The sequence below is a fragment of the Oryctolagus cuniculus genome, chromosome 7 (assembly GCF_964237555.1).
Source record: "Oryctolagus cuniculus chromosome 7, mOryCun1.1, whole genome shotgun sequence".
NCBI lineage: Eukaryota > Metazoa > Chordata > Mammalia > Lagomorpha > Leporidae > Oryctolagus > Oryctolagus cuniculus.
Window position 1 is genome coordinate 82,445,215 of NC_091438.1, and position 24,464 is coordinate 82,469,678.

Genomic DNA, 24,464 nt, shown 5'->3' on the forward strand with positions numbered 1-24,464 from the left:
GCTGCGGTGCGGCCCTGACTTCCTCCTTTCTAATTTGTATCCATTTTTTTTTTTCTTGCCTGATGGCTCTACCGAAAACTTCCAGAAATATATTGAATAGTAATTGGGGGAGTGGGCATCTTTGCCTTGTTCTGGATCTTAGTGGAAATGCTTCCAGCTTTTTCCAAATCATTATGATGCTGGATGTGGGTTACTCATATATTGCCTTGATTGTGGTGAGGTATGTTACTTATATACCAAATTTGCTTACTTTTTTTTAATCATGAAAAGATGTTATATTTTATGAAATGCTTTCTCTAAATCTATTGAGGTAATCATATAGTTTTATTCTTCAATTTGCTGATGTGATGGATCACATTTATTGATTGGTGTGTATTGAACCTTTCTTGAATCCCTTGGATAAATCCCACTTGATCTGGGTGAATGATCTTTCTGATGTATTGTTGCCTTCAATTAGCTAGTATTTTGTTGAGGATTTTTGCATGTATGTTCAATAGGGATATTGGTCTATAGTTCACTTTCTTTATTGTATCTCTTTCTGTCTTTAGAATTAAGGTGATTCTGGCCTCATAGAAGAAATTTGGGAGGATTCCAAACAATTTCAATTGCTTTAAATAGTTTAAGAAGGATTGGGGTTAGTTCTTCTATGAAAGTTTAATAGAAATTGTCAATGAAGCCATCTGGTCCTGGTTTTTTCTTTGTTGGGAGGGTCTTTATTAGTGATTCAATCTCCATCTTGGTTGTTTGTCTATTTAGGTTTTCCATGTCTTCATGCTTCAGTTTTGGTAAACTGTATGTATCCAGAAATCTATCCATTTCTTCTAGATTTTCCAATTTGTTGTCATATAGCTGTTTGTAATAATTCTTGATGATTCTTTATATTTCTGTGACATCAATTCTAACATCTCCTATTTCATTCTGATTTAATTAATTTGGTTTTTTTCTTCTTTCTTTCTTTCTTTCTTTGTTTCTTTCTTTCTGTTAGTTGGGCCAATGGAGTATCAATTTTGTTTTTATTTTTTCAAAAAACCTGCTCTTCATTTCACTGATCTTTTGTACTTTTTTATTTTAATTTTCTTTATTTCTTTTCTGATTTTTATTATTTTTTTCCTCCTAGTAATTTTGATTTTGGTTTGTTGTAGTTTTTCTATGTCCTTGAGATGCATTGTTTGATAATTTATTTGATACCTTTACAATTCCTTGATGTAGACACTTACTTGCTGTAAATTTTCCTCTTAATATTGATTTTGCTGTATCCCATAAGTTTTGTTACTTTGTGTTGCCATCTTATTTCAAGGATTTTTTTATTTCCCTTTTTATTTCTTTGATGTCTCCCTGTTCATTCAACAGCATGTTGTTCCATTTCCATGTATTTAAATATTTTCTAGAGTTTCTTATGTTGTTAATTTTCAGCTTCATTCCATTGTGGTCAGAAAATGTACATGGTATGATTTCATTTCTTTAAATTTATTGAAACTTGTTTTATGGCCTGGCATATGGTCTGTCCTAGAGAAAGTTCCATGTGCTGATGCAAAGAAATTTATTCTGTGGCTGTGTGATGAAACATTCTGTAGCTCTCAGGTCTGTTAGGTTATAGTGTAGATAAACTCTGTTACTTCTTTGCTGATTTATTTCCTAGTTAATCTGTGCATTGATGAAAGTGGGGTGCTGTAGACTCCCATGATTCTTATATTGGAATCTATGTCTCCCTTTAGATTCATTAACATTGGTTTTAAATAGTTGGGTTCCCTAGTATTGGATGCATATACATTTACTGTAGTCACATCTTCCTGTTGAAATTCATCCCTTAATCATCACAAAGTGACCTTGTTTGTCTCTTTTAACAATTTTTTTTGGAAAGTCTATTTTTTTCTGATGTTAAGATAGCTACTCCTGCTTGTTTTTTATTTCTATTTGCATAAAATATCTTTCACTTTTGGTCTGTGTGTATCTTTGTTGGTAAGGTATATTTCTTGTAGGCAGTATAGAAATGGGTCTTGTTTTTTAACCCATTCAGCCAGTCTGTATCTTTTAATTGGAGAATTTAGTCCATTTACTTTCAAGGTTATTGTTGGACTTGGTCCTGACATTTTTTCCATAAATATTCCTTTTCTTTTTCTTTTAGCATTGAATCACTTTTGTACAATTGCTAGGAGGCTTTCTGCCTTCACATTATTTCATGATGCTAATTATCTTTCTCTACTTCTGTGTATAGTAACTCTTATGTACCATTTGTAAGGCTGACTAGGTGGTGACCAATTCTTTCAACTTTTTTTTTTTTGTCTTGGAAGGACAATTATGTCACTTTCATTTATAAGTGAGAGGTTTAATTGATACAGTATTCGGGGTTCACAGTTTTTTTTTTATTTAAGGATTTGGACTATATCTCTTCATTCTTTCCAAGACTGTAGGGTTTCTGATGAGAAATTTGCTGTCATTTTAATTGGAGATGCCTTAAAGGTAACTGGCATTTCTCTTTTGCATATTTTAGGATATTCTCTTTACTTTTGAAAGTTTGAATATAGGGCCACCTTGTGGCATAGTAGGTAAAGCTGCCACCTGTGACAGCGGCATCCCATATGGGCTCTGGTTCAAGTCCTGGCTGTACCATTTCCAATCTGACAACCTGCTATTGTGCCTGGGAAAGCAGTGGAAGATGGCCCAAGTGCTGTGTCCCTACATCCACATGTGATATTAGAGAATTCTTGGCTCCTGTTTTCCATCAGGTACAGTCCTGACTGTTGTGGCCATTTGTGGCATGAACCAGCAGATGGAAGATATCTCTCCCTCTCTCTGTAACTATGCCTTTCAAATAAATAAATAAATCTTAAAAAACAAAAACAAACAAACAAAAAAACACCTGGCCTGCAGTGCCAGAATCCCATTTGGGCACCAGTTCGAGTACAGGCTGGTCCAATTCCAAACTAGCTCTCTTCAATGGCTTGGGAAGGAAGCAGAGGATGGCCCAAGTGCTCAGACCCCTGCACCCATGTGAGAGACTTGGAAGAAGCTCCTGGCTCCTGGCTTCAGATTGGCTCAGCTCTGGCCATTGCAGCCATTTGGGGAGTGAACCAATGGATGGAAGATCCCTCTCTCTCTGTCTCTACCTCTCTCTGTAACTCTGTCCTGCAAATAAATAAAATAAATCTTTAAAAAAAAAAGACAGAAAGCTCAAATGCAATGTATTGGGGTGATGATCTCTGATCCTGTCTTTTCAGGATTCTATGGACTTCCTGTACTTGGGTGTCCATATCTTTCCCCCAAATTGGGAAATTTTGTGATGTTATTTCACTGAATACATTTCCAAAACCATTCTGTTTTCCATTCCTTCAGGAACTCCTAAGACACACATATTTGGTTGTTTGATGATATCCCATAGATCCTGATCAATGTTTTGTGTTTTTCTAATTTCCTCTTCTTCATCATTTTCTTTTTTTTTTTGTCTGACTGATATATTTCAAAACATTTGTCTTCCTACTCCAGTATTCTCTCTTCTGCCTCATCAAGTCTGTTGTTAAGGCTTTCCACTGTATTCTTTTACTTGATATATTGAATTCTTCATTTCTAATATTTCAGCTTTTTTTTAAAAAAATGTTTTTATCTTCCTGCAGAATTTTTCATCCACATCATGTACGGATTTCCTTAATTCTTGTAATTAGTTCTTTGTGTTTTTGAATAATCTTACAATCATCCTTTTGAATTCCCTTTCAAGCATTTCATCAATCTCTTCATTCTTATAGTTTTTATTGAAGTATTATTGTGTTCCTTTTGAGGAGTCATATTGTCTTCATTGTTCGTGTTTCTTGTATTTCTATGCTTATTTTTTATGCATATCAGGAAATGCTTGTTGGTATATCCTCTGAAGTCTTTGTTTTTGGGAATGTGCCTCTGTGGCTTAGGGGAATGTTTGCACCTTCAGCTGATATCCAGAGGTGCGTGCTGGTTGGGACCAGAGAGCTCTGGTCAGCATTTGTGAGTGGTCTGCCTTGTGGGTAGTAGAGATCACCACTGCTTCCCTGGGTGTGCATTAGCAGAGAACTGTAATTGCTGTTGGAGCTGGACTTGAATTTAGGCACTCTGATATGGGACGCAGGAGTCTTAATTGCTATCCCAAACACCCCTTTCCCAATTCCAATTTTGAAATGAGAGCTCGGAGAGCCTCATGCCGAGATGACATTTCACTCCATATTTAGTTTGGTTTTTTTAAACTCATACCATATTCTCCTGTGGAGCACACGCATTTGAGTTTAAATAAAGTGAATCTGAATATTTTGGGGAGACTTGAAATAAGTTATTATCTCTTCTTGGGGCACATTGGTTACATTGCTGCAGTTGTTGCCATTTGCTTACTGATAAAAGACTTATTCCAATATTAGCTCAAGTACAGATACCTAAAATAAATTGATTTATGATATTTAACACATGGATCCAAGTGAGTTGTTGGTTGTGTCAGCCTCATTGCGTGTGTTACCTCCTAAAGACAGAGAAGTCATTTTATATAAAATAGAAGCTTATCTGAAGCTTTGCTCCTAGTGCTAACTGAATGCCAGATTTTGTTGAATGCGAAAATGCTGGCAGAAAAAATAGATCCACCATATGACCCAGCTATCCCACTCCTGGGAATACCCAAAGGAAAAGCAATCAGCACATGAAAGAGACAACTGTACTTCCATGTTTATAGCAGCTCAAGTCACAATAACGAAGACATGGAACCAACCTAGATGTCCATCAACTAATGATTGGGTAAAGAAAATATGGTGTATATACATGATGGAATATTACTTAGCCATAAAAAGAACACACTTCTAACATTTGCAATAAAATTGATGGAACTGGAGATCATTATGCTAAGTGAAATAAACCAGACCAGAAAGGCAAATATCACATGTTTTATCTTGGAAGTTAATATATAGAGAGTATAAAAATAGTGTGATGTCATATCATTTAGTGTATATTTATAACTATTGCTTCACTGAATCATAGCAAGTAAATGATTATGCTCTTTGCATGCTTAAAAATTGTGATTTCTTATAGAATCTATATGTATATGTATATATAAATGTATACATACAAGCTTTTTATATACTGTATAATTTTAAGAGTATTAGTTTCACACCAATCCAGAAGAATTTTGGATAATAACTTGATTGAGAATCATTATCATATTGCCACATAATTTTTCTGATTCTGTTTTTTCTTATGGTTTTATACCTTCTTAATTTCCTTTAATAAAATTAGCCTGGTTGTATAAGGAAAAAAAGAGAAAATTCTAGCAGAAATATTTTCTTATAAAAAATTTTCTCACTTTTTCTCTCCTTTGGTCTTCTAGCTTCTGGACCTGTGAAAAACTGTCAAAACAGCTTTAGTGGAGTAGTGTCAGAGGCAGAAATGGCTCTTTGAACAGCAGAGAATAGAAAGATCTCAAAAGTGAAGCCTATTGTCAGGAGACATGCTCCCACCCTGGCTGACTTCCAAGTGTGAGTTAGTTTGGATTAGACTTGGGTTGGGGAACATTTAATTTCTGAAGTGTGAGTTTGAGCCAAACTGTCAGCCTCGCAAAGTTAAGCCACCAAGGGGCGATGAAGAGGTATTTAAAAGATTAAATTAAAATTCCTGATTGTTGAAAATAAATAGAATGCAACACAGATTCTTTTCAAATTTTTTGCCTTTCAATAAATTTTGCCTTAAGAACCTGACTCAAATTTTTTATAGACCAGTTGGAAATAGAATTCTTCCTTCGATGGCGTTGTATTATGAAACTTTTGTAGCTTCACGTTACTTTTAAATATTCATCTGATTGGAAAGCATTTACCAAATAACTTTTGTCTGGATTTCAATTAGCAGAGACTTTCTCTGTGTTATCTTTACAAATGCAGTGGTCTAAGTGTATTGATTATTGTCTATTGCACAAAAGCCACACCAGAACACGTAAGAGGCTTGTCATATAAACATTTATGATTCAGTCCTCATTTGAAAGCAACCAGTACAAATTTGGCCCACACCACAGTGGGTGTGAAAATTGCAAGGTAAAATAAAACAGATGAGACCATTTAAGTTTGAAATGGAAGAACAGATCACTAGCAACAGCTATTTACTTTCACAGTCACTAAAATAGGGTGTTTTGTTGTGAAAACTATCAATACAGGGTGATGGATACCCTGCTTAAAGTGCCAATATGATGCCATTCTGAACTGCAAAACGATTTCATTACAAGTGTATGGGGAACCTTTAAACATGACATTGTGATGTGACTATAATGTAAGATAACAATGGAAAAACAATTTCAGAGTAAGTGTAAGGAGACTATAACCATGCAGTTAGAAGGCCACTGGAATGTGAGATTATAATAGCGCAACATTAAAATAGTGAAAAGGATATGGACAATTGCTTTTTTTTAAAAAACTAGAAATAACCTAGACAACATTTATGCTCATGAATAGTAAAGCCACGGGATGTATTTAGTGAGCAGGAAAGCCCCGCACCGTTTTAGCCAGTTCTTACTCCAATTCTGAAGTGTATTCTCGTCCTTTTTCTATTTCCTGGGGTTAAGTTAGAGACAGCTTTTGTCTGACCTTATCATTCTCCCACAACCATACCACTTTAAGGCTCTGTTATAAGTTCAAAAACATTTTCTTTCTTACTCACAGCTAGCGACCATGACTTGGTCACATTAGACACCTATGGGATATAATTTGAGTTCAACTAGAATGGTTTCCTATTGCTTAGCTTACCTCTCAAGCTTCCTCTTATTGTTGAACCTTGACTGAAATCTCACATTAGAAATTTATTTCCTTAAGTCTAAAAGGATTTTTCATGTTCAAGAGCACTTAATAAATTAAAATGGAACACTTATAAATTTATAAAATGTAAGTATCTGTTGGAGGGTTAAGGTTATTAAAATTGAATAGTCTAAGAACTTTGTCATCAGGTAGTTCTGAGTTCACTAAATTTTTGCATTTTAAAATTTAAGATTTAATAATTTTTAACAATCAGCCATTTTTGCTTCATATGAAGATATTGAATGCATACACAAATATACTATTTTTCTTAAAAACAGTGTTATTAATATCACATTATGTGGTATTCATGACAATGATCATGGAAAAAAAGGATATATTGTCATGCAGACAGTATATATTTTTTTAACTTTTATTTAATGAATATAAATTTCCAAAGTACGCTTATGGATTACAATGGCTTCCCCCCATAACGTCCCTCCCACCCGCAACTCTCCCCTTTCCCACTCCCTCTCCCCTTCCATTCACATCAAGATTCATTTTCGATTCTCTTTATATACAGAAGATCAGTTTAGCATACATTAAGTAAAGATTTCAACAGTTTGCTCCCACACAGAAACATAAAGTGAAAAATAATAGATGATTTTTTAAATGATGATGAAATCAGATCAGACCTATTGTCATGTTTAATCCCAGTGAGAGTCAAGTTGGGAATTGATAATTTCTTCTTCTTCTTCTTTTTTTTTTTTTTTTTTTTTTTTTACAGAAGATCAGTTTAGTATACATTAAGTAAAGCTTTCAACAGTTTGCACCCCCATAGAAACACAAAGTGAAATATACTGTTTGATTACTCGTTATAGCATTAAGTCTCAATGTACAGCACGCTAAGGACAGAGATCCTACATGAGGAGTAAGTGCACAGTGACTCCTGTTGTTGACTTTACAAATTGACACTCTTGTTTATGGCATCAGTAATCTCCCCATGCTCCAGTCATGAGTTTCCAAGGCTATGGAAGCCCCTTGAGTTCTCCGACTCTTATCTTGTTTAGACAAGGTCATAGTCAAAGTGGAGGTTCTCTCCTCCCTTCAGAGAAAGGTACCTCCTTCTTTGAAGACCTGTTCTTTCCACTGGGATCTCACTCTCTCACTCACAGAGATCTTTCATTTAGGTTTTTTTTTTTTTTTTTTTGCCAGAGTGTCTTGGCTTTCCATGCCTGAAATACTCTCATGAGCTTTTCAGCCAGATCTGAATGCCTTTAGGGCTGATTCTGAGGCCAGAGTGCTGTTTAGGACATCTGCCATTCTATGCGTCTGCTGAGTATCTCGCTTCCCATGTTGGATCACTCTCCCCTTTATTTATTCTATCAGTTAGTATTAGCAGGTACTAGTCTTGTTTATATGCTCCCTTTGACTCTTAGTCCTTTCATTATGATCAATTGTGAACTGAAATTGATCTCTTGGACTAGTGAGATGGCATTGGTACATGCCACCTTGATGGGATTGAATTGGAGTCCCCTGGTATGTTTCTAACTCTACCATTTGGGGCAAGTCAGCTTGAGCATGTCCCAAATTGTACATCTCTTCCCTCTCTTATTCCCACTCTTATGTTTAACAGGGATCACATTTCAGTTAAATTTCAACACTTAAGAATAACTGTGTATTAATTACAGAATTAAACCAGTCATATTAAGTAGAACAGACAAAAAAAACTACTAAGAGGGATAATGTATTAACTTGTTCATTAACAGTCAGGACTATGCTGATCAAGTCACCGTTTCCCATAGTGTCCATTTCACTTCAACAGGTTTCCTTTTTGGTTCAGTCAGTTGTCATCGATCAGGGAGAACATATGGTATTTGTCCCTTTGGGACTGGCTTATTTCACTCAGCATGATGTGTTCCAGATTCCTCCATTTTGTTGCAAATGACTGGATTTCATTGTTTCTTACTGCGGTATAGTATTCTAAAGAGTACATATCCCATAATTTCTTTATCCAGTCTACCGTTGATGGGCATTTAGGTTGGTTCCAGGTCTTGGCTATTGTGAATTGTGCTGCAATAAACATTAGGGTGCAGACCGCTTTTTTGTTTGCCAATTTCATTTCCTTTGGGTAAATTCCAAGGAGTGGGATGGTTGGGTTGTATGGTAGGGTTATATTCAGGTTTCTGAGCAATCTCCAGACTGACTTCCATAGTGGCTTGACCAGTTTGCATTCCCACCAACAGTGGGTTAGTGTCCCCTTTTCCCCACATCCTCTCCAGCATCTGTTGTTGATAGATTTCTGTATGTGAGCCATTCTAACCGGGGTGAGGTGAAACCTCATTGTGTTTTTGATTTGCGTTTCCCTGATTGCTAGTGATCTTGAACATTTTTTCATGTGTCTGTTGGCCATTTGGATTTCCTCTTTTGAAAAATGTCTATTGAGGTCCTTGGCCCATCTCTTAAGTGGGTTGTTTGTTTTGTTGTTGTGGAGTTTCTTGATCTCTTTGTAGATTCTGGTTATTAACCCTTTATCTGTTGCATAGTTTGCAAATATTTTTTCCCATTCTCAGACAGTATACTTAAGTAAAGACAACATTTATAACTACCTCTATGACGAATAATATGACATTTATACAGTTTTTATTCTTTCTCTCTGTATATTAACTTCAGCCCATAAGAGAAAACATATAATTTTTGTCTTCCTTTGTCTTTCTTATTTCTCTTAGAATACTGATTTCCAGTTCCATCCATTTTGTTGCAAATGTTGAAATTTCATTTCTTTATGGCTGAGTTATTTTCCATCATATATGCATGCCATATTTTCTATATTTGGTCATCATGGACATCTGGATTGATTCCATAGCTTTGCTATTGTGAATGGGCTGCTACAAACATGGGAGTGCAGGTGTTTCTTTCTTGTGCTGACTTCACTTCCTTTGGATGTATTCCCACAATTGGGGCAGCTAGGTCATATGGTAGACCCATTTTTAGTTTTTTGAGGACTCTCCATATTATTGTGCATAATGGTTGTACTAATTTGTGCTTCCACCAACAATGTATTTGGGTACCCTTTTCTTCGTAATCTCATGAGCATTTTTTTTAAGATTTATTTATTTTGAAACTGTTATAGGGACAGAGGGGGAGAGAGAGAGAGAGAGAGAGAGAGAGACAGAGAGAGAGATCTTCCATCTACTGGTTCATTCCCCAGATGGCCACAATGACAAGTGCCGGGCCAGGCAGAAGCTAGGAGCCAGGAGCCAGAAACCAGGAGCCAGGAGCTTTTTCTGGGTCTCCCACATGGGTGACAGGGACCCAAACATTTCTGCTACCTTCTGCTGCTTTACCAAGTTCCTAGCAGGAAGCTGGATCAGAAGTATAGCAACCAAGGTACTCATATGGGATGCTGGCAATGCAGGTGGTGGCTTTACCTGCTATGCCACAACATTGATCCCAGCATTTGTTATTTTTTGAGTTTTAGATCTGAGTTATTTTCTATATCTTCCCCCTAATTTTATGTGAACTCTTCATTTTCTAAGCTCTGATTTCCTTGTCTGTAAAATGGGATTAATAATGGCTCTTGATTCCTAGGGCAAATGTAGTATGAAACAGAAACTGTGTGTGAAATGCCTTTATCAGTGCCTGGCCAATATAAGTGATGTTATAATATTCTCTCTTTACAGATACAGAACAGGGTAAAAAAATGAGTTCAGAGTCTGTAGAGTGGAATAATGGAAAGAAAATAGTGTTTAGGATTGTGACAGTGTGATTTAGGGAGAGGGGTTCTCCTTAACCTTTACATACTTACAATTTATTTTTCAGCCATTCCAATTCAATTCTGATTATACAGCCTCAAGGTAATCTGTGATGACTATCATATGAACAGAATGAAAAGTACTAAAGAGTTTGAAGGAGGAAAAGATCACTTCTGTTTGGTTTCTGTCTACATCCTGGCATTTATCTTTTTCCTTTTTTCCTCTGCTCCTTTGAGATTGTGGTTTTCCCCTACTGAAGTTCCTCTCTCTACCAAGTGATAGCCAACATTGACTTTATCTCTTATGTAAACCAGTAATTGTTGCCTAATAAAAATCCCTGTTCTCTAGACTCCTGTTGCATTTCTGATAAGGGATCTTATCTGAAGAGCTTGTCTCATTTTTTTCCTCACCTTAGCTGACGCTTCTCCCTCCACCATTTGTTAAAAGAATACTTGGTCTTCAAAACCCAAGTCAAATTGACTTTCTGGGAACTCTTCCACTATCATAATTAGCACCACCTTCTTTCTTTTTCTCAGCATATTGGTCATATGTCTACTCAATACTTCTTATCTATTGGCTAGCATATTGGAGTGTCCTAGCCACAGGTCAACCTGTGCTTTCTTTGAAATTTAGACATTTCTGAGCATGTCTGCCATACCAGTGACATAGATCAAATGGAATTCCATTTATCTGAGACAATGAGAAATTTATTGTAAGGGCAGGGACAGATTAGGTAAGACAGAGAAACACCTGACTTATATATATAGATTATCATATATGTATATATGATAATCTTTGTGGTAGAAGGGTAGCATTTCCTTGAAAAGTCCTGCCCTCCTGCTGCTCCCATGCAGTTATGTCTGGGAAATGGAAAAAGCCATAACTAAAACCGTTGAACATTGTTTTCCTAACGCTGTGAGAGTTTAGCGGCAGGAAGGTAACATTTCTAGAGATTGACATTTGAAGACACGCTTACGGCATAACATAGCGAGTGCACTGGCACTGTAAATGTCGGAGTCTAGTTTTAGGTCATCATTATTCAGCACAGCATCTGTACCTAAAGTCCAAAGATCTCTGGGGGAGGAGTTAGGTTCCAGGGCAAGAGAACCAGAACTTCATAGGCTCCTGAAATATTGTCCATGGCAAAATAGTGTCTCTCCCAAATGGATGTGCTACTTTCTCTCAAATGTTTGTAGAGAGTATTATGATGAATATTATAACAGTGTATCAAAAAATTCTGAATTTTCAATTTTTTTAAACGCCAAAAATTACCTGTTTTTGAACAAACTTGGATGACCAGGAAACCTTTCACTGTTAGAAAGATGATCCCATGCTCATAGAGGCTGTGAATGGTGAAGGATGGAGTTAGTGACATCTGGTGGTGGCAGATCCCACTAGACTGATTAGCGTAAGGAGAACTGGTTCTGGTTGGCTCTTTTTCACTATTTAACACACAAATCTTGGTGCCCAGAATTTAGTAAGTCAATATTGAATAAAGTCAATAATGAATAAAGTTTTGTCTGGCGAATGTCTACCTCTTCTATCGTTGCATTCGGAACTGTTACATAGGATTCCAGGTACAGGACAGTCTCCATCAAAACCAAATAATTGGCCGGCGCCACGGCTCAATAGGCTAATCCTCCACCTAGTGGCGCCGGCACACCGGGTTCTGTGGCCAGGGAGGGCAGTGGAGGATGGCCCAGGTGCTTGGGCCCTGCACCCCATGGGAGACCAGGAGAAGCACCTGGCTCCTGCCTTCGGATCAGCACGGTGTGCTGGCTGCAGTGCGCCAGCCATGGCAGCCATTGGAGGGTGAACCAACGGCAAAAGGAAACTTTTCTCTCTGTCTCTCTCTCTCACTATCCACTCTGCCTGTCAAAAAAAAAAAAAATTAAAAGGAAAAGTAAATGAATTTTAATTTAGTTAATAGATAAATAGTTCAATAACTTATATTTTTCAATGTTCAGTTATGTGGATCAGCTAAATGTTGAACTTGTTCCCACCCAAGAATTAGTTGAGATGGGAATATTAATTTAACAGGGTGCATCTCATTTGTATCTGATCTGTTAGTTGTAAGAAAAAAGATGAACCATGTCATTTTACTTTTCCCTCTTCTCACTTTAAATTGTAATTTGTAAATAGTTTCAATTGAAGATTAGAAAAGAGTCATTGGTAAAATACTCCAAGGGAGTAAAGCATACACTGGGATAATTTTAATTAAACCATTTTCTGTGAAGAGGTGTCAGATTCGGTTGTGACATGAGCCAAGTCTCTTAATGTACTTTCATACAGGCCAGAGATTTTCCTTCAACTCCATGGGCTAAGATCAGTAAAAACAGTTTAAAAATTTTCCCATTTTCCTCACTTACAGGGCTGTCAACTCTCAGAAAATCTAGGCAGGCCCTAATTTATAAACATCAGTTTACATTCATACATCATGGAGGGATAACAGGATGGGCGGAATCATGAAATTCAGAAAATCCCAAGTGGTTCAAGATGAAAGGGAGCTTAGAGATCATCATAGTCTAATTTTTCCATTTTACTGATGTGGTTTGAAATGTGAAGTGACTGGCACAGCATCACATATCTAGTAAGCTCTACCGTTAGCCCACCAAGGTTTTTTCCTGCCTCAAAACCTCTAGTTGCTGTGGCCTCTGTTTTTAAAAAAGTATCTGGATTTTAGCTCCAATGTTACCTCTTCCAACATTGCATAGCCAAATAATTCTCTCTAAAGATGTCCTCCATTTTCCTTTCCACCTGCTCCAGAAACCTGCTTTATAGGGATAACGTAATAAGGCCCCATTGATGTCTGTTGGTTGGGTTTGGCCAGTGGGACACCTGATGGGGTACGGGCAGGAAGGAGGACAGTGAGATCAAAGCATATATTTGACCTTGTGGACCTGGACTGGCAGTCATTTGTGCCTGTGTTCACCTTTGAAAGCCACAGTTCCTGTTGGAAGACCCTTTCCTTCAACTATAGCTCTTTCTTTGGGTTCTATTAAGTGCTATTTTCCTCTGTGCATTCAGGCTTAGGGGTAGTAATGGCTCCCCACTTTTACTATTTTTAAGATGCTTCATTTTCCCTTAACCGCTTTAACTTAATATTGTTCACACCTTTTGAACAGTCCTTTTAATAAAGTTTCCTCAATTCCCCCACTGAGTATAAAATTTGTATTCTGATTAAATGCAAATTAATATAACTCATCCTCTGTTACCTTATTTTCTTCCTTCACAGCACAGATTACTAGCTATACACAATGTTAAAAAATTGTTTGCTTACTTGTTATCTGTCTCAGTCAGAATGTCTTTCCATAGCTTAGCACTAAAAACTAAAAAACATTGACAAAATAAATTAAAGAAGACACAAATGAATGGAAAGGTAGCTGACACTCATGGCTAAGAAGAATTAATCAATTCAAAATCAATAGAAGAGGGGCTTGCATTGTGGGTTAAGCTGATGCCTGTGATGCCAGCATACCATATGGGCTCTGGTTAGAGTCTCAGCTACTCTACTTCCAAGCCAGCTCCCTGCTAATGCACCTGGGAAAGCAGTGGAAGAGGCCTAAGTGCTTGGGCCCCTGCACCCATGTTGGAGACCCGGAAGAAGCTCCTTCTCCTCGCTTTGGATCAGCCCAGCTCTGGCCATTGCGGCCATTTGGGGAGTGAACTAGCGGATGGAAGACCTCTCTCTCTGTTTCTCCTACCCTCTTTGTAACTCTGCCTTTCAAATAAAATAAACGTTAACAGAAGACTTAAATGTAAGACTAGAAACCATAAACATTCTAGAAGAAAACACAGGAGAACTCTTGGACATTAGCTTTGACAACAGTGTTTTGAGTATCACACCAAAAGCTCAAGCCACACAAACAGAAAGAAATAAATTGGACCCTGTCAAACTAAAATATTTTATTCAAGGAAATTAATTATCAACAAAATGGAACATCAGCCTATGGATTGAGAAAAGCATTTACAAAACATTTAGCTGACAATGAGGTATCATACAACTTTCACTAAGAACTTGTACAAAAAACAATAGTGTGAAAACAAATATGCTGATTAAAAAGTTGGCCAAAGACCTGAACAGACATATCTCCAAAGAAGACAGAAACATTGGTCAGCAGGTGTATGAAAATGTTTTCAACATCGTTAGGATCAGGGCAATGCAAATCAAAACCACTAAGAGATACCACTTCCCAGTAGTTAAGATGGCTATTACCAAAAAGTCGAAAGATAAATGTTGACAAGAGTGTGAAGAAAAAAGAACTCTTGTGCACTGCTGATGGGAATGTAGATTGGTATAGCCAATATGGAAAACAGCATGGAGATTTCTAAAGAAATTAAAAATAGAGCTACCATATGATCCAGCAATCCTTCTTCTGGGCGTATTCCCAAAGGAAATGAAATCACCACTTCATAAAGATATCTGCACTCCCATGTTTATTGCAGCATTTTTCACAATAGCCAAGACATAGAAACAACATAAGTGTCTGTAGATGGATGAATGGGTAAAGAAATTGTGGTGGATGCAAGAAGACTTCAGAAAGTTTGGGAAAATGTGTATTATGAAAAAACTATTCATGGATTTCAAACTATTTTGCACCGAAATAAACATCTTTTAATTCCTTTTTCCACACACATCTTTAAGTCCCCTTACACACATAAAAAATTGCGTTGTAAGACAAGAGGCGATGTAATGGTGGCAGCAGGAAAGTGCTCCAGGGTCACAGAAAAAGGAGAGGCCAGGAAGCCTGGCAGAGGCAAGAGGGGTCCTCTACAATCTTCTCAGACTGCTTATTCAGAGGCACAAGTTTCAAACTACACAAGTTGCATATTTCATGTAAATGAAAAGCTTTCTACTTCTCAATGCTTTTTTTGTATTTTCCTTCTCCTATCCTTTTACTTTATTCAGGAAAAAAAATGGTCAAAGAAGTAAAAATGATTTTTGAATCTGGATTTTCTGAGTGTTGACTACGTCAAGAATATAATAAAATCTGCTCAGAAGATGATCAATTCTAATAATTCAAGGGTCGGGTCCTCTTTTAGGACACCGTGAAACTTAGCTGAAATTGGTTGTAGGAAACACACATTTAAAAGACAAAAAAGAACAGGAAAACAAAAACTTGTCTTATTCCCCACCAGAGGGAGACAATTTTTTTCCTTTTGGCTTTCAATACCTAAATTCTGATTAACGCAGATTTGAAGAGTATAATGCAAGGTTTACTAGGGCTGATTAAGACCCAGGGGGAAAAAACAAACTTACAATCTAATTTGTTTACTTTTGTCTTTTAATATCAAATTATTTTTGAGATCTAAGTTCTGTTCTGCCAGCACAGTAAATGCTACTTAACATGCATGGAACTTTAAGAGCTACTTGTTATTTCAGTGTCAACTTTATCTCTAATTATATTAGTATGGATTGAGATAGGACGCTGATAATGTAACAACATGGAATAATTTAGCATTAATTATTTCCTGGAGTAAGACATTTACAAATCAACCCTAAATTAATAGAGGCAAGGGGCATGGTGGTGGTGGTGGAGGAGGAGAACGTGGTACTAATATCTGTTTCTATTGGCAAGACTGTAGAAGATTCTAGAGTGAGCTGAAACCAAGTTAGCCAGTTTTCAATATGTTGCAACTCTTAAAAATGCTTAAAAAAGGTTTATTTATTTGAAAAGCAGAGTTACACAGAGAGGGGAAGACAGAGAGGAGAGAGAAAAAGATCTTCCATTTGCTGATTCTCTCACCAAATAGCCATAATGGCAGAAGCTGGGCCAGGTTGAGGCCAGGAGACTGGAACACCATCTAGGTCTCTCTCGTGGATGCAAGGACCCAAGGACATTAGCAGACAGCTGGATAGGAACTGGAGCCCCTGGGACTCGAACCAGAGCCCATATGGGATGCCCATGTTACAGGCAGTGGCTTAATCCACCATGCCACAATGCTAGCCCTTGCAACTCTTTAACATTTTTTAAAAAGAAATTGATTCCCAGTAGTTGCTAATTTAGGAGAAATAACACATGAGCAATAGTTATTTTCTATGGCATATCTCTGTTTAAGATAATTAAGCATTTTATCAAAAATACAGAAAATTGTCTGGAGATTTATAGTGTAAGACCTACAGTACTTTTTAAAAGTCCAATTTCATGCCCAATTTAATAGATACAGTGTTAGATCTACATGTCCAGTGTAATTACATGGACATTTCATTCTTCTCTTTGGTTCTTTTTGGAAACCAGTTCAGATCTGACCTTGTGTAAATGCTTTTTAAATTACTCTGAATCACTTTACAAATCCAATTAGTGCACAGTCAGATCTTCTCAGCTCCGCTCATCCAACACTGGGTGCTGCTGCAGTGGCTTGCTTGTTGTGCTTCCTCTTCACCCTTTGTCATTTGCAGAATACATACAACAAAAATGTGGGATGATTCTTAGGAGCCTATGTTTAAGCGTGGTGTAAAGTGGAAGCAGCGGGTAAAATATTTGTCTGGTTTGGAGCTTGAGCTTCTCATCATAATTCAGGGAAGGTAAATGGATGCTTTGGAAAAGCAGAGTGTCACTTAAGTTTCACTTGCCTGAGGTATCATTTCATCAGCAAGCACAGTTAATAATTCTGCTGTTCTATTTGTCAAGATCTCAATATTTTTTCAATATGAGGTCTGCTTCACTGTGCTTTATATGACACTTTATAATTAGTGGTACTTGAGAATTTGGCAGTTTTAAAAATTCATACAACATTCTTAGTTACAATTTATAAATGATTTTAAAGTATAATTAACATTCATCTTTACAAGTTATATGCAAACAAATATGCAAATTTAGAAATAAATATGCAAACATATAAAATGTTTTTGAATTAAGTAGTCCTTAACATTTTTAATGAAATCAATATTTTATTCATATTTTGCACACAATTTTGAGTACTTACTGATTTGGGAGGGGTCTCCAGCATATAGGCTTTTGTGTATTTCCACTTCTACCAGCAACAGGAGAGAAATGAGAATGAATTTTTTTTTTTAATGAAAGCTGAAAGGATCATTTAGCACAAAAATCTAATAGGTGATGTGGAGTGGATTATCGATGCAATTAAAATGGCATTTTTGCTCCTTGAACTCTTAAACTCACTTGTTAGAAGACACAAAACCTGTTTGGATCTCAGGAAGATAAAGTTGAGGGCGTCAAAAGAATGCCCCCAGCTCCTTAAGTTGCCAGCTAATAAAGGCTAATAAATTGGGTTCATAGCTTTGGATTTTTAACATATTAAAGACCAAAAGTCTAATGCAGGGTTCAAGATAAATCAAATCAACAAAGGAATACTGAGAAAATGTATGTTAGGTGTAGAAGCCACTAAGCAAGAACGTAGATTCAAAGTTTAGTGAGTATGGCTGCCGCCGTGGCTCAATAGGCTAATCCTCCACCTAGCGGCGCCGGCACACCAGGTTCTAGTCCCGGTCGGGGCGCCGGATTCTGTCCCAGTTGCCCCTCTTCCAGTCCAGCTCTCTGCTGTGGCCAGGGAGTGCAGTGGAGGATGGCCCACGTGCTTAGGCCCTGCACCTGCGTGGGAAACCAAGAGAAGCACCTGGCTCCTGGCTTTGGATTGGTGCGGTGTGCCGACTGCAGCGCGCTGGCCACAGTGGCCATTGGAGGGTGAACCAACGGCAAAAGGAAGACCTTTTTCTCTGTCTCTCTCTTACTGTCCACTCTGCCTGTCAAAAAAAAATTAAAAAAAAAAAAAAAACACAAAGTTTAGTTATGATGGGGCCTGTGTTGTGGCGTAGCAAATAAAGCTGCTGCCTGTGATTCCAGCATCCCATATTGGCACTGGTTCGAGTCCCAGCTACTCCACCTCTGATCCTGCCACCCACATGGGAGACCTGGATGTAGCTCCTGGCTCCTGGCTCTGGCCTGGCCAACTCCTAGCTTTTGGAGTGAACCAGCGGATGCGAGATCTCTTTCTCTCTGTCTCTCCCTCTCTCTGTAGCTCTGACTTTTAAATAAGTGAATACATCTTTGACAACAAAAGTCGATTCAAGGTCTCAGTTCACTCATTCAACAAACACTCATTATTTCAAGGCTTAGTTTCAGTTCTTCTTCTGCAAGGCAGATTTCTCACTACCCAGGTCTCCCATCCCTGAATTCATATTGCTAATATAAATTAACCCAGCAAAGGTTTTTATGCATCCATTCTGGGCAAGGACAACACTCCATGCAGCTGGGGTACAAAAAAGCATAAGAAAAAATTAGGACTTCACAGTTTAGCTCTAAAATAGCCTATATTTTTTGGAGAGTATCCTTTATTATTATTTTCTTTTTTAAAAAAAGATTTTATTTATTTATTTGAGAGGTAGAGTTACAGACAGTAAGAGGGAGAGACAGAGAGAAAGGTCTTCCCTCCGTTGATTCACTCCCCAAATGGCCAGGAGCCAGGAGCTTCTTCCCAGTCTCCCATGCAGGTACAGGGGCCCAAGGACTTGGGCTATCTTCCACTGCTCTCCCAGGCCACAGCAGAGAGCCGGATTGGAAGAGGAGCAGCTAGGACTAGAACCGGCGCCCATTTGGGATGCCAGTGCTGCAGGCAGAGGATTAACCTACAGCGCCACGGTGCCAGCCCCTATTATTATTTTCAACAGACAAACTTCTCAAGGGAAAGAACATCATTTATGCAAGTGAAAATGTGAAAGATTTATTTTAAGTGACAATTCTGAAGAATCAGTGATTGCTTACTGGAATGCTGTAGTCAGAATGATTCTGAGGTTGTATCAGTGGCACCAACACTGCCATGTGTTTGACACCCTTGCTCAGCCTAGAATCAGTTTTTAGTAACAGCATTTCTTTTGCTGGAGAATGGGCACTTCATGATCCTTTATTATCTCTTTTTTAATTGTTAGAAACTCAGTGAAGAGTTCTGATATAGTTTTTTCTTCTTTTATTACTTGATTATTTCCTTTTATTTTGTGTGACTGCTGCTGTACTAAAGTTTGTTTTTGACAGTCAGTTGTGTTAAGATCTTTTAAAAGAACCCAGTAATTAAATACATGACTTTCTGTAAAATTTATGGTGCCTAGTTTATGTCCAAGGCCCTAAGGAGGCACAGTGTAAGTGCACTTTGATGACAAGGGTAATACTGAACTTGATTCTGTGCCCACCCCAGGTGGTAGATGCACAGGGTGCATGAGTGAGTGAGTGAACCAATGAATGAATTCCGAGGGAATTCAAACCATGAGGAAGATCATGATGGGATGTGATTTATCGAGGAAGGTGTCAGACTGCAGATGAGTCTTAGCTTATGTCTTTAAAAAGCCCCAGGCTCTTTGGACAAAGAGGAAATGGCTTAGAGGAAAACAAAGATTTGTCAGGAAGAATTTAAAATCACAGGAGTCATAGTGTAAGATTTGACTCCTCTACATGCACCTATTTGCTTATGTAGAATGTGAGATTAAGAAAATTCACTCAGGAGACATTGATGTAGTTTTCTAGGAGTAGTCTAGGGTGTTTTGAGTTTATTTGATGATGAAGATGATCCTACTACCTACAATTAATTCGAATTCAAAAGCTAAAAGATGTAGGCTGTGATTATTTGAATGTGCTGATTTAGGGTAAAGTCGTACATGTAGCTGCATTGTAAATTAATCTTCCTTCACAGAATCAGAATAAGCAAGTGGAGTTCTTTCTTGCGGCAAGCTGCTCTGTCATGTCTGTGGGGACTGGTGTTTATTTGCTGCTATATGATAGTCTTAGGTAAACAACACGCAGCTATGTCTGTGTGCATCTGTGTAGGCGTCCACATTTTTATTATGCAACTTAAAAACGAAAAAGCCAAATCTGCTGCACTTAGCAAAACAGCAAAATCTTTTGCAGTCTAAGACAACCCCTGCCACCTTCTTGTCAGGGAACCTTGGCCTTTAAAGACCATCCCTGCACAATCAGTCACTTCCATATGCCTTTCATTCTTCCCAGATTCTAAGCTTTTTTTCCTCAACGTTTTGTTTCTGTGGACTGAATTTCATCTCAGTTGATTGCCCAATTCACTTTTCATTCAGTCATAATTGTTTTTTGAATTGTCTTGAATTCTCAAATGGATTATGACAATTTGGAAATTAACAATGGCGCCTTAATTGCATGGGGCTGTGTGATCCACAAAACCCTGTTGGCTGATGCTTCCCCCCGACAACCTGTAATTTTTTTTTGTAACCAAATGTAAAAAGGTAGAGACACATACACAAGCATAAAATACATGTGGTTGTGATTTACAAAAATGCTTCACTTTCCAACATTTGGAAATAAACCACAGATACTTGCAAAACCTTAATATGGAAATTATTAAAAAATGCAGTCAGGTTTCCTTTCAAACTCAGTTTCTTTCTTTGGTGGAACTAGGAACATGTGTAAGCAGGACAAGATTTTCTGTATGTGTATGGAAATTAAGATTCAGGAAAATCATCATTATTCTTTAATTATCTGACTTTGGCTGGGCTCTCAGTGCAGCTTGGCAACCCTGTTACTTGTCCCTGGACGACTCCCTCTGTGAGTCCTCTTGAGGCAGCTGTTGGAAATCTTTAAACTTGTGCCATGCTTCTCATCCGTGGTTCTCAGCTTTGGCCTTGCTTTGTAATTTACAGAGAATATAGCAGCTCTGAGAAGAGTTCTTGGACCTTCCTTACTTCTACCCTCAGCCTCACTTGTGGAAGCACAACACATCGTTTCATATTTCTCCCTCAGTCTTGAACAAAGAGGGTTTTTCCTCATTCCAACAGAAACCTTTCAGGTTCGTCATCATCTGGCCTCCTCTCTAGATGCACATTCCTTGCTTTACCTCTTCTCTGGTTTCCTCTCTTCAGCCTGCAGATGAGATCAAGGCTCATCTTCACCATCTATGACTGCCTCAACCACCTGCCAGCTCTTGTCCCAGCTACCTTTGCCCCTTTGTGCACAGTTAACTCTTTCACCGGCCATCAGCTCCCAGCTCTGCATCTCTGCTCTGTATCTGGTTCTTTACTTTGCCTTAGGAGATCAGTTTCTCAGTTTCTGTTCTTGTGCGTTTCCCTCATTGTACCTTTTAAGTGCTCCTCATTTAAATCAGGTCCAACTCAACTTGTTGGGCCAAAGTTTGGCTCTTTCTGCCAGGAAAAGGAGTTTAGACATTCTCCTGAACTATCAAGTTCTTTGGAAACCGTGTTTCACAGCACACTTTCTCACACAGCGCAAGCGCACTATTTCTCTCTCAGTTTCCACTCACTTCTCATCCGGTGAAGCGGGACTCGCTACGATTACCAATGACTTTCTAATTGCTAGACCCCATTGCCTGTTTCTAATTTGCAACATCATCTCATATTTTAACACTACTGGCTGTTTCTGAATTTAAAATTTTTATTTATTTATTTAAAAAATTTATTTGACAGAGAGGAAGAGATCTTCCATCCACTGGTTTACCCCCTAAATTTGCACGACAGCTGGGACTGGACCAGGCCAATGCTAGGCACTTGGAATTCAATCTGAGTCTCTCATTTGTGTGTGTCAGGGACTGAAGGACTGTACTACTTCCCAGGGTGCTTATTAATAGGCAGCTGGAAAGAAATGGAGCGAGGACTTGGGCCCAGACACTCTGATATGAGATGCAGGTGCCCTAAGCAATGTCACACCTGTGCCAAACACCCCACCCCCTTCTTCTGACTTCTTCATGTTTCCCTGCCATTGGCTTAAGGACCACAAACCAGTATATTCATCTTTACTGATTACTTAATGCTCTGCTTCTTAATAAAGTGAAATTTTAGGGCCGGCGCTGTGGTGCAGCAGGTTAACGCCCTGGCCTGAAGCACTGACATCCCATATGGGCGCTGGTTCATGTCCCGGCTGCTCTTCTTCAAGTCCAGCTTTCTGCTATGGCTTGGGAAAGCAGCAGAAGATGACCCAAGACCTTGGGCCCCTGTACCTGCATTAGAGACCAGGAAGAAGCTCCTGCCTCCTGGCTTTGGATCGGCACAGCTCTGGCAGTTGTGGCCATCTGGGGAGTGAACCAGAGGATGGAAAGACCTCTCTCTCTGTCTCTACCTCTCTCTGTAACTCTGTCTTTCAAATAAATAAAAACAAATCTTTAAAAATAAAGTGAAATTATACATGATCTATTACAATGTAGGGGAGAAGAAAGGCAAGAAAATAGACAAATACAATTTCAAAATATAAAATCTATGGAAAAGCCCATACCTGTGGCTATAGGATCAACGAAGATGTGGCTTATTTCCAACTTGAGGTTTGAAGGGTAACTAAGAACTCCCCAGGCAGGATGGGGCCAAGACTGAGAGTTCCAGACAGAAGGAGTGACACATATCAAGATCCAAAGGAGAAAAGAACATGGATGTTCCAATAACTTCAAGAAATTCAGTGTGATTGGAACAAAGCATTTAGCATGTGTATTTTAAGAAATGGGCTTGGCTAGATAAGTGGGGACCAGGTTATGGAAGTCTAAATGAGCCATTTTAGAGAGTTTGGAAATTATAGAAGACAATGAGAAGCTCCTGTATGATATTATATAGGAGAACAAAGTGATCAGAGTCCTGTTTTAATGATATATTGCTTTGGTTGCTAAATAGAAAATGAAGTGGGTGAGGGTTAGAGTGGTGGGCCCTGATTAAAAGATTGTGGTAAAGGCCGGCGCCGCGGCTCACTAGGCTAATCCTCCGCCTTGCGGCGCTGGCACACTGGGTTCTAGTCCTGGTCGGAGCGCCGGATTCTGTCCCAGTTGCCCCTCTTCCAGGCCAGCTCTCTGCTGTGGCCAGGGGGTGCAGTGGAGGATGGCCCAAGTGCTTGGGCCCTGCACCCCATGGGAGACGAGGAGAAGTACCTGGCTCCTGCCATCGGATCAGCGTGGTGCGCCGGCTGCAGCGGCCATTGGAGGGTGAACCAACAGCAAAGGAAGACCTTTCTCTCTGTCTCTCTCTCTCTCTCACTGTCCACTCTGCCTGTCAAAAAAAAAAAAAAAAAAAAAAAAAGATTGTGGTCGGAATGTAGCCAAAGTGGTCCTGGCTTGATCCAGTAGGTGATCTGGCTTGCAAGAAGTGAAAGGAAGTGATGGATTTTAATGATGTTAAATAAAAATAATGGAAAAGACTTGGTAATTGATTGAACTATTCCCTTCAGTTATCCTTGGTTCCTTGCTTCCTTGCAGCTAGATGCCTAGATGGTAATGCCTCAATAATGTAAAATAGACACGTATGATTTTATGACCACAAACATCTATATAGGAATAGCTATGGGAAAGTGGAGAGGAGACAGTGTGAAACTGTTGTAATCATTCCAAACACTTGCACTGTGGTGATCCTAAGGTATCGAGAATCCTGTCTTTCCATTTGGGATAGTCATAATTTCCTGAAAGACCGCACATTCAAATTTCACTTTTCACTTATTGGGTACATCGTTAATGAGCATCCAGCAAGTCCTCAGGCAATATTCTGTGCACCAGGAATAGGGTGGTGGATAAAGAATGCTAGGTTCCTGTGTTCTTGGAAGTTCTTCCTTTTGCTTTGTACTTTGCAAGCAAAGGTGTAGAATAGTGGAGATAAGGGATGCACCAAATGCCCTTTTCATATACTCAGAACTTCCCATACCAAATTTTCCATCTTCCCAAAAAGAGCCTTGTATTCTGGAGGGCCCCCAAAAGGACTCCAAAGAAGAGACATCCTTGACCAATTTGACCCAGCAGGACTGTGGGCATGGAGAGTAAGAGTTGGAAACACTCTATTCAGAATTATTATTTTTTCACTGCTGAATTATATCAGACTTTTATTTATTTATTTTATCTTTTTATTTCAGACTAGTTTTAAGTTTACAAAACAAAAATGACCGAGTTGTACAAAGTGTTCCCATATACCCTACACCCCTACACTCAGGTTCCCCTATTATTAGCAGCTTATGTTAGTATATTTCTCATAATCCATAAAACCACACCCAACCTCCCTCTACCCCTCCACCCTTCCCAGCCTTTAGTGAGCAACATTCTG

General features: G+C 38.5%; 1 long non-coding RNA gene across 2 annotated transcripts in view; it reads left to right on the forward strand.

Moving 5' to 3' along the window:
- The window catches only part of LOC127493422 (uncharacterized), a 158,092-nt gene that overhangs the window by 132,241 nt on the left and 1,387 nt on the right, over positions 1-24,464 (forward strand). Inside the window, exon 4 of one of the 2 annotated variants that reach the window (XR_007923549.2) lies at positions 5,330-5,465. The exons of the other annotated variant lie outside the window; for it this stretch is intronic. This is a non-coding gene — a long non-coding RNA (uncharacterized lncRNA). Of the gene's footprint in view, positions 1-5,329; positions 5,466-24,464 lie in introns of those variants that run through there. 2 annotated transcript variants of the gene reach the window in all.